The sequence below is a fragment of the Thunnus maccoyii genome, chromosome 23 (assembly GCF_910596095.1).
Source record: "Thunnus maccoyii chromosome 23, fThuMac1.1, whole genome shotgun sequence".
NCBI classification, from domain to species: Eukaryota; Metazoa; Chordata; class Actinopteri; order Scombriformes; family Scombridae; genus Thunnus; species Thunnus maccoyii.
In genome coordinates this window covers 20,665,112-20,673,084 of record NC_056555.1, presented here as the reverse complement: position 1 = coordinate 20,673,084, position 7,973 = coordinate 20,665,112, and the positions used below count along the sequence as shown (strand labels likewise).

Genomic DNA, 7,973 nt, shown 5'->3' with positions numbered 1-7,973 from the left:
GGAATCAGGAAATGCACATAACTTTGACTGTTTTCGGGTACATTTTTTCACAAAGTTGTCTAATAGTTTCCCTCTTTGTCTGCTCATCAACATTTCGAATTGGCAAGGATCTCGGGGGCACTGGCGGCTCCCTGTCAGGGGAGTTGACGAGGACCGTCGGGAGCCTGCAAGGATCTGTTGTTGTTGTTTCTTCTTTGGCCGTCTCTGACAATATACTGTAGACTTACATGCAAGTGATTTGACTCTAAAGGGTATTCCATGGTTGTTGTTAATTGAAACTAACTGTAGTCCTCACTGTTAGTAGTCAGTTACACAATAATGTGTCAAGTAGTATGTCATCCCTTTTGCAATAAAAATCTGAATTATGTTTATAATATTGTTCCACAATGTAACAGCTTGTTCAATTAAAGAAGCTTTCTATTACTGTATTATCAATACAAGTCCTTAAATCTTTGTCAGAAGTGGGATTTGAACCCACGCCTCCATTTGGAGACCAGAAGTCTTATGCTCAGTATACTCAGTAAGCATTAGAGCCTTAAGTCTGGCGCCTTAGACCACTCGGCCATCCTGACAACTGTGTCTTGTAGTCAACCACAGTCAGTGTGGACTGCTAGATTAGCTAGAAGCAGTATTTTGGATTAACGATGTAGGATTTCAGCAGCTTTCTCCCACAGTTGTCAAATTTCTTCTGGACAGCCCAAATTTGTATAGTATAGAGGGGTTGAAGACACTAAATGATTACATCTACAAAAAGTCATTCTTCTGGTCACACACGGATAAGGAGAAGCTTCTCACTGCTGAAGAAAGGCAGCTTTCTATCTTGTGAAGCTAAAGTCATGAAACCTGTGTCAGGAGTGGGATTTGAACCCACGCCTCCATTAGGAGACCAGAAGTCCCTTTGCTCAGGAAGGAGAGAAGCCTTGAGTCTGGCGCCTTAGACCACTCGGCCATCCTGACAACTGATGCCACATGTGAACCATAGTGAGCCTGAACTTCATAAAAAGCTAGCTAAACGCACCATGAAATGATCAAATAAAAGCCAAATTTATATTCTGCCAAATATCAACACATTAAATGCTACCTGGATGAGATATCCCATACAGAATTACTGCACAATAGCTGACGTTTCATATGATGTGCACTGTCCGTGTAGATTAGTCACTGCATAAATGCCCATCTATAGATGCCTGTTTTTTGTCTAGATGTCAACTTATCCACATTTCTATTTATTTTTTGAGACATTTAGTGTACAAACCTATTGATGAGGACATTCACACAGTGCAACACCTGCTGGACATTTTTTGTAACTACTTTTGGCATGCTTGCTGTTGGTTCTATGCCATTGATCTCTGTAATTATTGAGAGCTCATAGTACCCTATTACCCCACTAGAACACTGTGCTCCCAGAATGCAGGCTTACTGGTGGTTCCTACAGTCTCCAAAAGTAGAATGGGAGGCAGAGCCTTCAACTATCAAGCTACTCTCTTGCGGAACCATCTTTCAGATTCGGTCCGGGTGGGCAGACACCCTCTCTACCCTCTCTAAGAGTAGGCTTAAAACTATCCTTTTTGATAGGGCCTTGGATCAGCCCTTAGTTATGCTGCTATAGGCCTAGACTGCCGGGGGACTTCCATTGATGCACTGAGCTCCTCCCTCTCCACCTGTATGTATTCATTTACCATTAATGCATGTTACTAACTTGACTTCTTCTCCTGCTGTTCCTGCCGTTGCTGCTGTTTGTTGTTACTAATCATGTATCTATTGTTATTGTTGTTGTTGTTGTTCTGTTTCTCTGACCCACTATGTACAGTATTGTAAATGACTTTGCAATTATATTTAACAGCTCAGTTTCTGTAGGGGTGGATAGCATGTTTGTTTAATATCTTTCCTCTTCTTTCTGTTAAGTTACCACAACTATGAAATAAACATTTAAAGGCTTCAAGATCCCTTGTCGCTGCTGTTTCTTGGGAGCTGGGAAGAGGGAGTGTCATTTTCATGTTGCGCCAGGGTTTCTCCTAGGCCGGGTCATAATATATTTTTACATTCTTCTGTTTCTCCCAGTTTAAAGGCCCCTAATGATAGACCCTCAGAGGTGTTTTTGCCTATTTTGCTTGATTAGACCTCTACTTAGGAGTGTGTGGGCCTGCATAGATTGTCTTTGACTGACATCTCCTCTAAAGAAATAAAACACATTTCCAATCCACTGGAGATAGAAATACGAACATATATTCAGACTATACAATATATATCTAAAAAACACAGCAGTAGAGTGGACAAAAGAGTCAATAAGTTTCATTCAGTGTATTCTGCTCATTCATCATTCACCGCAGTTGGATCATTCATTCACTATACAGCAGGTTTGAATGTTTATTGTGTTCATAATGGAAAAGTGACAAAATTGACTTTTGATTGATTTTTGTGTGTGCTATCGATGAATAATATTCTCCCACAATGCAATGCACAGAACAAATTGAGGGAGCTACAGTACTCACAGCTGGAGAAAATAATGTAAGTAATAGTGGACGGTGGTGAGACAGCTCCAGGAACATCTAAGAAAACAAAAAATAATTCAATTTTTGAAATAAATACTGTAAAAACAATGTGGACATTGTTTTCTTGTATGAAAGCAGTACACTATAAAGATTAGCAGATACTGTACTATATGCTGATTTAGAATAGACTGGTTCAACCAAGGTCTTTTCTCAATCAATGCAACATATATACAGTAAGCTCAAATGTCATGCAGAGTAGATTGCACAGTCCCAGGCTAAATCGGTCCACTGCATTGTTAAAATGCTCAATTTTCAAGTGCAATAATGTAATTAATTGCACAGTCTCATTTCCTTTAAAGTGCAACTGCGTGTTTTATCCTATAACACCAGAGGGTCAAAGTCTGCACAGTGGAACTCAAACATCTAAGTGAAGCAATGAGAAGAAAAATATATTTAAAGTGGATGGGGAGTTAATTATAATTTAATGGTGTCTCTAAATCATACAGTCAAGTGCATGAGAGTGTATTTCAGTATATTTGTAATTGCACTAATTATATATCATCAATAGGTTAAGTAGATTGTTAGTATGTTCAGCACGCTTTAAACTTTTTTGGGGGATGGGGAGTATTGGTAAATATTAAATGAGCATTTAATTTAAATTACTTTCTGTTCCATAAAATTAGATTTGACTATGTTTCTACATGATAACCTCATATGGTTATGAGTCATATTTTGGTCTTTTAATTTTCTGATTAATTTGTCTCACTCAGTATTGTCAAACTTTTCATCCTTTCACAGGTCTGTTTTTAAACCCTTGACCATTTCAGATGCAATCACAAATCTTATGATGTTTTGTGACAGGTTGAAAAGCAAATTTCAATGAGTTCCAGTCAAGCGATATGACCACACGGGCAGTGTGACATTGCTTACACAAGTCTTGATGTGAAATGAAATGAGAAATGAAAATAACTCTTCATAATATTCAAAGCTGAGTGATCGATTTTTAAGGGACAACACTGATTAACGTTGTCAGTAGTCGATATTCGTCAGGATCCTTTTAAAAAAAGGATTTCAAGTTAATTCTTTAATAGACAACCATGTAGTTTTAGTTCACTTCTGATCACAATTGGATGCCAATTTTGGACAGATGATCAGTAACAGTCTTAAATCCCCCTATGCTTAAGGTTTGGACAATTCAGAAGAAAGTGGACTACAATGATAGAAAGCTGCTGAAATCTTTGGTCGTCAATCTAATGTACTGGTTCTAGCTAGCTTTTATAAATGTTATCATAGTTTTACTATGATTACATGGTGGTCTAAGGCGCCAGACTCAATGAATTCTTCCTTAAACTTCACAATCAAAAAGTAAGTGATTGACTTTTATGGGACATTAATGATTTAATGTGTTGATATTTGGCAGAATATAAATTTGGGTTTTATTTGATCATTTCATGACGTGTTTAGCTAGCTTTTTATGAAGTTCAGACTCACTATGGTTCACATGTGGCATCAATTGTCAGGATGGCTGAGTGGTCTAAGGCGCCAGACTCAAGGCTCCTCTCCTTCCTATGCAAAGGGACTTCTGGTCTCCGAATGGAGGCGTGGGTTCAAATCCCACTCCTGACACAGATTTCAAGCCTTTAGCTTTACAAGATAGAAAGCTGCCTTTCTTCAGCAGTGAAAAGCTTCTCCTTATCCGTGTGTGACCAGAAGGATAACATTTTGGTAGATATAATCATTTAGTATCTTAAACCCCTCTATACTATACAAATTTGGGCTGTCCAGAAGAAATTTGACAGTTGTGGGAGAAAGCCGCTGAAATCCTACATCGTTAATCCAAAATACTGCTTCTAGCTAATCTAGCAGTCCACACTGACTGTGGTTGACTACAAGACACAGTTGTCAGGATGGCCGAGTGGTCTAAGGCGCCAGACTTAAGGCTCTAATGCTTACTGAATATACTGGAAAAAGGCTTCTGGTCTCCAAATGGAGGCGTGGGTTCAAATCCCACTTCTGACAAAGATTTAAAGACTGAAACTTACTTATGTGCTTATTGTTTGTACTGATATCACATATCTTATCATGCTTTGATAAGAGCATTTAACCGTGTGGTGCCTCTCTTGATCGCTGCATTCTTTCAAACAGATGAGTTAGGCCAGACTGTGTATGTAATCACCGATTAATATGAATTCTCAAATTCATTTATTTTTAAATTTTCAATAACTGTAAAGACCCAGCACCATGTGTGTCTTAGTCCTTTGCACTGAAAAGCAAACTGTGTTTGGCTGTGAAAGCCAGTCTTGGTAGGTACAGTTTGGGACTCAGAAAGCAGACATGAAACCCAGCAAAAGCATTCGAGGTGAGCGACACTACATCCACAGCTGTCTCCCCTGGTGTCTCACAAGCTCTCTACTCTGGTCCTCTGGAAACTCTATAATAAAAGAAAATGTTTTGTTAGGTTTAAAACAGATGACCTGAAAAAGTCCCAACATATTGTCTGTCTACTCTAGTAGAGCCACATATGTAATGCTAAGTTGTGCACCAGCAAATGTTTAATAAGGAAACTGTAATACGACTGTTAACACTGTTCAAGAAAGACTATTTTCACCATTACACATATTTGTTAGTTCTGTGGTAATTTATCTGTACTTCAGCACATTGGCACTTATATCTCCCCTGGTGATTCTATGTCGGACCTGAACTTTAAACTGGATTTTTGCCTTTGGTGTGATTTTTGGCGAGTGACAAACCTGCTCAGCTGGACTGAGGTCAGGTGATGACAATGCCAGAGGAGAACATCTCACTGCTGGGTCATAAAAAACTCCTTGGCTGTATTTGCTGTAATCGTCCACCTCCTGCATTGTCCTACAGTTGGCAGACTACCTAAAAAAGTGGGCTACAGTTGCTTCACTGTTCACCCAATATAGATGTAAACACAAAAACTAAACTACTTAAAACCAAGTCAGCACTTTCATTCATTCAAAACAACTTTTGAATGATGGACTTTACTGCTCTTTACTTACCAGCTGCTAGTTTCCTCTGGCTGTTTCCAGCTTATCCTGGTGCAGTCACTGGATGAGTTTATGCATCAGCATATCAATGGAGGTCCCACACCTGTCAAATAGGACACATGACATCACACAGTAAATAAATATTAAGCAACCAAATTGCCAGAACAAAACTTTGTCATTGTACGTTTCTGCGAACCAAGGATACGTTAAATGTCTAAGTTTCAATGTTGGATAATGATGTTTTATGATGTGACAACGCTGTGGTTAAGGTCTGGTTAGGGAAAGATCACGGTTTGGGTTAAGATAGAAAAATAAAATAAAAACACTCAGTTTTGTCGCCAGAAAACTGGCTACAAATGTCCCAACGTCTCGTCAAAAACACCCGGTTTTTTCGTTTGAAATGGGAAGCGGGCATTGGCTTCAAGGTGGTCTCGAACAATGATCTCTGCTGATTTCCAACTTTCTTCCAACTTCCTAACCGTACGCCGATGCCTCCTCCTAATAAGAAAGTCAGCTCATATAGGTCTCGTGAACTACATCACTTTAGAGATGTTGATATGATACATGTTGTTGAAATGTTAATATGCTATATGCTACATATTAAACATGTTGAAATTTACATATTCAACGGATCTATGGTTTGCAGAAACGTACAATGCCAACATTTTATTTTGGCGACCAGGCTGTATTAAGAGTGCATCCCTGTCATAGTTCAGTTATAAAATTCCAGCCCACCGAGGAGCGTCGCTTGCGTGGCTGCTGACAGCGCTGTAAGCGCCAGTCACACAGGACAGGATCTAGTTCAGCCGAGTAAAGTTTGTAGCTCGCCCTGCTGTTGATGTATGATGTATGATGCAGCTACAAAATATGCTACAATCACACAAAAAAATCTGCAAGTGGCAAAAAAAACCAACACAAACTGAATAATATTTTCAAGGGAGAATCTTCAGCGATGAACAACATCACTGGACATCACATGGAAAGGCCAATATCAGCAAAATTTTATATCTGTCTAACCTCATACTTGATCAAATATTCCTTTAACAAACCACCTCCACACACTTCACTGTGTGACAGAGCACTGTGAAAGCCCTCTGCTCTGTGACCAGCCTGCCAGCACAATAGCCACACTGCGTTTAGAGCACCTCAGCAGCCACTCGGCGGGGGTCAGCTCTCCAGCCGTGCAGTTTCAGCTCAAGCCTCCGCTGTGCGGAGGGGAGACAAGCGCAACTGCACAAGAGCCTCCATTACGGCTCCGGCACAAGAGCCCTGCTCCATTATGGCTTTCACATAAGGGCCTTCATTCGGGCTCTTAGTCATTCTAATGAGCTGTGCTTTGCAGCTCTGCAGAGCCTCTGACTCGGTCTATGCCGGGGCCCCGTGTAACAGCTCCCACGCGACTCCAGGCAGCCCCTAATGCAGAAGAGCGCTCAATGAGGATTGTGATTTTTTTATTTCTGTAATTGTCAAGCTTCAGAGGGCTCTTAGGCAGAGATTTAATGGCATCTAATGGAATCTCATCACAGAACAAGAGAGAAAAGGGACAGAGAGGGAGAACACTGACTAATGTCTCCACGTACTTTTGCTTTGCAGTTCGCCCTTAATTCTGTGAATGCAATTACCTTTTTCAATGACACTTTATATTAAATATTTTGCACCTATGTTTTTGTATTGTATGTGTGTATATTAAGAGGTTTATCCTCCCGACATACAGTAAATACAACATAGTAAGTTATGATCTGATGTAATTCACAGGGGGATAGTGTGTTTTGATTTTGATTTTGCTGGTATTAGAGCTTGTTTATCTTATGATAATCACCAACTGGAAGCCATAATTCACTCAGCATTTAATTTACCACCACATTACTGGAAAAATAATATATGTGCAATCCTCTGTATCCGTTCGATTTGTCTGCATCCGTCACTCCCAGTGGTCTTTGACTTTTCTCTCCCTCACTCCGCTCTTTTCCAGAAATTTCCACCTAGAGCAACAAATGACAGCATCGCCAAACTCTCTTTTCACTCTGAAATCCCTTTATCCCTTTTGCAGCCATCTCATATTTCTCTCGCTCTTGACCACGCAAAATTGTCTCTCCACTTTTTGTCTCCCGGCTGGTTTCAGGTTAAAGCCACCCACTCACATCTTCCCTCCCTCTGCAGTACAGTTAAAAATGACAAGTTATTGCAGTGTCAGCGGTCATGGTTAAATGCCAGGTCGCTTTTTTTTTTTTGTACCGAGCATCCAGACAGTTGTTGCTCACCAGGTAGATCTCTAAGTGACCCGACTTAATAAGAGGCTGTGTAGTCTAGCAAGCATCACTATTATCTGAAAGTACAGAAAGAGCACAGAAGGTACGTATAGCACAAATGGTTAGTCTGCTGCTTCATAAGCCTTTTAGACGAGGACACAAATAAAGTGTTGGATATGCAAAGCTTCAAGAAATACATTATGCTGCAAGAAAAATGTTTT

The 7,973-nt window shown here is 40.0% G+C and overlaps 4 non-coding genes across 4 annotated transcripts; 2 read left to right on the top strand and 2 right to left on the bottom strand.

The window, feature by feature from the left end:
* Window positions 1-453: 453 nt before the first annotated feature.
* On the bottom strand, window positions 454-572 carry trnal-uaa. The gene is made up of 2 exons: window positions 535-572; window positions 454-499 (listed from the first exon to the last, which is right to left on the bottom strand). It is a non-coding gene; the product is annotated as a tRNA-Leu (tRNA).
* A 274-nt stretch (window positions 573-846) lies between these two features.
* trnal-caa lies at window positions 847-957 on the bottom strand. The gene is made up of 2 exons: window positions 920-957; window positions 847-892 (listed from the first exon to the last, which is right to left on the bottom strand). It is a non-coding gene; the product is annotated as a tRNA-Leu (tRNA).
* A 3,050-nt stretch (window positions 958-4,007) lies between these two features.
* trnal-caa lies at window positions 4,008-4,118 on the top strand. The gene is made up of 2 exons: window positions 4,008-4,045; window positions 4,073-4,118. It is a non-coding gene; the product is annotated as a tRNA-Leu (tRNA).
* Window positions 4,119-4,393: 275 nt separating this feature from the next.
* Window positions 4,394-4,511, top strand: trnal-uaa. The gene is made up of 2 exons: window positions 4,394-4,431; window positions 4,466-4,511. It is a non-coding gene; the product is annotated as a tRNA-Leu (tRNA).
* Window positions 4,512-7,973: the final 3,462 nt, after the last annotated feature.